The sequence below is a fragment of the Neophocaena asiaeorientalis genome, unplaced genomic scaffold (genome assembly GCF_003031525.2).
Source record: "Neophocaena asiaeorientalis asiaeorientalis breed wild unplaced genomic scaffold, Neophocaena_asiaeorientalis_V1.1 scaffold1496, whole genome shotgun sequence".
NCBI classification, from domain to species: Eukaryota; Metazoa; Chordata; class Mammalia; order Artiodactyla; family Phocoenidae; genus Neophocaena; species Neophocaena asiaeorientalis.
Genome location: NW_020175524.1, coordinates 29,614 through 34,065, shown reverse-complemented (window position 1 = coordinate 34,065; position 4,452 = coordinate 29,614). Strand labels below are relative to the sequence as shown.

Sequence of the window (4,452 nt, the reverse complement as noted above, 5' to 3'; positions counted from 1 at the left end):
GCACGAGGTCCTGCACGGGCCAAGCCAGCGCCCCGCGGATTCGGGGCCTCGAGGACTCACTCGGGGCCTCGAGGACTCAATCGGGGCCTCGCGGACCCAGGGCCTCGTGGGGCACCTCTGTGTTCTGAGCATAGGGAATCCTTCAGGTCTCCCCCTGCTGGCCCAGGCGCTTGGCTCTGGGTGGTGGGGTAGCCCTCCACTTTTTGCCCTTGACGTTTAAAGGGAGAAAATATAATAATTTGTACCAGGTCCTGAAAATTACAGAAAATTGACTGATGGGCACTCTCTTTCATTATTGTAAAAATGAACAAAATGAACTTGAATGCTCCTTTAAGGAAAAAGAGCGAATTTACTTGTATTTCTACAAAGGCTGTGTGTTTCTTCTAGAATGGTTGCTAATGTCAGTTTTTGAAATTTTACTTACAAGGACATGGTGAAAGCCGTTCAGGATTTATGTTTTAGCTCCGACAACGATGGTTTGTTTTGGGCTCTTCTCTTATTTTTCTACGTTCATACATTTCATACTTTCATATATAGATTGTCTCTAACTGAACACTATTGCCATTTCTTTCTTGTCATTTCTACTGGTGATCCAGGTATACAGACTAGAGTGAGGCCCTTTTCCAGTTTATAGTTGGAAGCAGGTACCCGCAAAAACAGTGTTCAAAGCCTGCTGGTAAATGTTACAGCACTTCAGTCTGGAGGTCTGTTGTTGGGCCAACCCCTGGGCGTGGGCTGGCTGCGTGGCCTTGGCCGTGCCCAGGTACCTGCTCAGGTAGCTGCCCATGCTCGCGGGTCAGCGGGGTCGGACCTTTGACGGGCTTTGGCTTCTGGGCGGCCCCGAAGTGTGTAGACGTCAAGCTTATGGCGCTGAGGCGACCGTTGGCATCGGGGTGGGGGATGGTTCGCAGGGCGTTGGAACCTCTGGGCACGAGGTCCTGCACGGGCCAAGCCAGCGCCCCGCGGATTCGGGGCCTCGAGGACTCACTCGGGGCCTCGAGGACTCAATCGGGGCCTCGCGGACCCAGGGCCTCGTGGGGCACCCCTGTGTTCTGAGCATAGGGAATCCTTCAGCTCCCCCTGCTGGCCCAGGCGCTTGGCTCTGGGTGGTGGGGTAGCCCTCCACTTTTTGCCCTTGACGTTTAAAGGGAGAAAATATAATAATTTGTACCAGGTCCTGAAAATTACAGAAAATTGACTGATGGGCACTCTCTTTCATTATTGTAAAAATGAACAAAATGAACTTGAATGCTCCTTTAAGGAAAAAGAGCGAATTTACTTGTATTTCTACAAAGGCTGTGTGTTTCTTCTAGAATGGTTGCTAATGTCAGTTTTTGAAATTTTACTTACAAGGACATGGTGAAAGCCGTTCAGGATTTATGTTTTAGCTCCGACAACGATGGTTTGTTTTGGGCTCTTCTCTTATTTTTCTACGTTCATACATTTCATACTTTCATATATAGATTGTCTCTAACTGAACACTATTGCCATTTCTTTCTTGTCATTTCTACTGGTGATCCAGGTATACAGACTAGAGTGAGGCCCTTTTCCAATTTATAGTTGGAAGCAGGTACCCGCAAAAACAGTGTTCAAAGCCTGCTGGTAAATGTTACAGCACTTCAGTCTGGAGGTCTGTTGTTGGGCCAACCCCTGTTACTGGAGTAGGAGAGGGGTGGAAACGGTGGTCAACAGAGGAAGCAAGTCCTCGATCTACAGATTTCTCTGGTTCTGAGAGGTGGAAGGCCGAATGAAGGGGACACTAAGAAGATCCTGATGAGGAAACACAAAAGCATTTTGTGTCAGAGAGAGAGGCCAAGAGTTGAGGAAACAGGGATGCTGTCAGCTAACAGGTGATGAAGAATGAGATACCTAATGCCCTCTACTGAGCCATTCCCTTTTTTTGTTTCTTTTTTGGTAGATTCCTTATTTTAGGAATGATCCCCAAGTCTATGATTTTGAAATAAAGGGAATTTCCTATATTATTTTCTTCTTAGTAGGACATTTCTTCACCTCTTAAGATGGTAATAACACCAGAGTGGAATGTCTAATGCAATTTGGTATTATTCGCTCATAATGTACTTTTTTTCTTCTCATCATCTGCAGAATTTCCCACGTCCTACTTTGCAGTGTAACCCACTGGGTGTCATTCTCGTTTGTGGTTACCAGTCCTTCAAGGAATCACACCCTTCCTGCTGTTGAGGTACAGTCAGCCATAAGGTAATCACCGCTAAATATGCCTTCCACTGGTAAATCAAGTTGTTGATTAATTCAGCTGTTTTCATAGATTTTGAAGACTTCTCTCTCTGGTTCCAAGTGATTTATTTATTAAGATGCCAAAGGTTTCATTTCGTTACTTTGGAATAGAGATTAGTATAGATCAGTGGTTCTCATCCAGGGGCAGTTTCGCCTCCAAGGAGACATTAGGCAATGTCTGGAGACATTGTTGTTGTACAGTGCTGGGGACGGAGTAGGCAGAAGTTAGGGACGCCAGTTAACATCCTCCTGTGCTCCGGATAGCACTTCACAACAAAGAACTATTCAACCCCAAATATCCATTGTGCTGTGGCTCAGAAGCCCTGGTTTAAACATTAGCTAGGAAGGTTTAGTACTGTCTTCTTTTGGCGAGAACACCTTGTATGGCATTATTGTGTGATGGTTCATCATATGCCTTCTCGAGCCCGAATGCTTACATGTTTTTTGGTGGTTTTTTTTTAGGGGAGTATAGTTGCTTTGCAGTGTTGTGTTAGTTTCTACTGTACAGCAAAGTGAAAGTCTTTACCTTTAAAAGATAATTTTTTGAAAAAAAGGTAAAAGCACGACTTTCATACAAATTAAAAATAAATGCTATCCAAGATTTTATTATCTTATTAGTTAATGAGGGAACTAGTAAGATGTTAAAACCGGTTTAAAGGAGACTTCAAGGCAGCATGCAAATGCAGGAATTGAAGAACGGTGATGTTTATTTATTAAAAGATATACCAGTCTATCCATTGACAGTGCTCCACCAGACACAATTCACCTTGAGTTTCTGTGGACAAGAATCATTTACATTGTATCAGTTTTCTCCAACTTACAGATATGCAAAATAACTCAAAAACAATAAAAGTTGTAAACTGTCCAGAAAGTAGATTTGCAGGACTCTCAGTCATATTTTTCACCCATTTGAAGTTTTACCCATTTTTTCCTGACAGTTCCCCATCTCCTCTCCTTGGGATTATAACAGACTTTCAGAAGTGAAATGTATTCTTTTCTGCCCAGAAGCAGAGGAAGCAGTTTGTTTTCATTTCAATTAATATGCACTTTATGTGTGTCAAAACTTCATATCCCACACATGATTGGTGTTGGGCAAAGGTGTACTGGAAGAATGAGTTCACAAATTAAACTATTTCCTGAAAAAGAATGAAACAAAGTTCACTCTTCTTACAAAGGATTTATTTACAAGTTACTGAAATGCATATTTTTTCTCGTTACCGAAGAGAAAGAACTCATCTGCTCTTTGTAAAATATCAATGTTTAAGATAATGAGTGTATAATCAAATGCCAAATGTTTTTGTATGAATAATCATCTGTTTCCCTTGCTGAAGCAAAGGCATTGAGGCTCTATACCCATGGGGAATGATTTAACGAGGGTTTCTTTGTTTTGTTTTTTTAATAAATAAATAAATTTATTTATTTTGGTTTTTTTTTAAGTATTTATTTATTTGGCTGTACTGGGTCTTAGTTGCGGCACAGGGGAGCTTTAGTTGCAGCATGTGGGATCTTTAGTTGCGCATGTGGGATCCAGTGCCCTGACCAGGGATCGAACCTGGGTCCCCTATATTGGAAGCTCAGAGTCGTAACCACTGGACCACCGGGGAAGTCCCAAAATATATGTTATTAAAATTAATTTTCCCTGTTACTTTTCTTTTTAAACGCAGCTCCTAGAAAATGTGACATCACACGTAAGATTCACATTATATTGTGGTTTCAGTGCTGCTCTAGAGGTTGTTGAAGTCAGCTTGCCTAGTGTGAATTCAGTAAAGGCCACACAGTATGTCCAAGAAATTTCACATGTCTCTCACTTTAAATCAAAAGCTAGAAATGATTAAGCTTAGTGAGGAAGGCATGTTGAAAGCTGAGATAGGCTGAAAGCTAGGTCTCTTACAGCAAACAGTTAGCCAAGTTGTGAATGCAAGGGAAAAGTTCTTGAAGGAAATAAAAAGTGCTAATTCAGTGAGCACACAAATGATAAGAAAGTGAAACAGCTTTATTGCTGATGTGGAGAAAGTTTCAGTGGTCTGGATAGAATATCAAACCAGCCACAACATTTCCTTAAACCAAAGACTAATCCAAGCAAAGCCCTGATTCTGTTCAATGTTATGAAAGCTGAGCAAGGTGAAGAAGCTGCAGAAGAAAAGTCTGAAGCCAGCAGAGGCTGGTTCATGAGGTTTGAGGAAAGAAGCCATCTCCATA

General features: G+C 42.3%; 1 long non-coding RNA gene across 1 annotated transcript; it reads left to right on the top strand.

Annotated features, from left to right (window-relative positions):
• The first annotated feature begins 1,534 nt into the window (after positions 1-1,534).
• On the top strand, positions 1,535-3,619 carry LOC112415798 (uncharacterized). The gene is made up of 3 exons (XR_003006380.1): positions 1,535-1,850; positions 2,104-2,217; positions 3,192-3,619. It is a non-coding gene; the product is annotated as an uncharacterized LOC112415798 (long non-coding RNA).
• Positions 3,620-4,452: the final 833 nt, after the last annotated feature.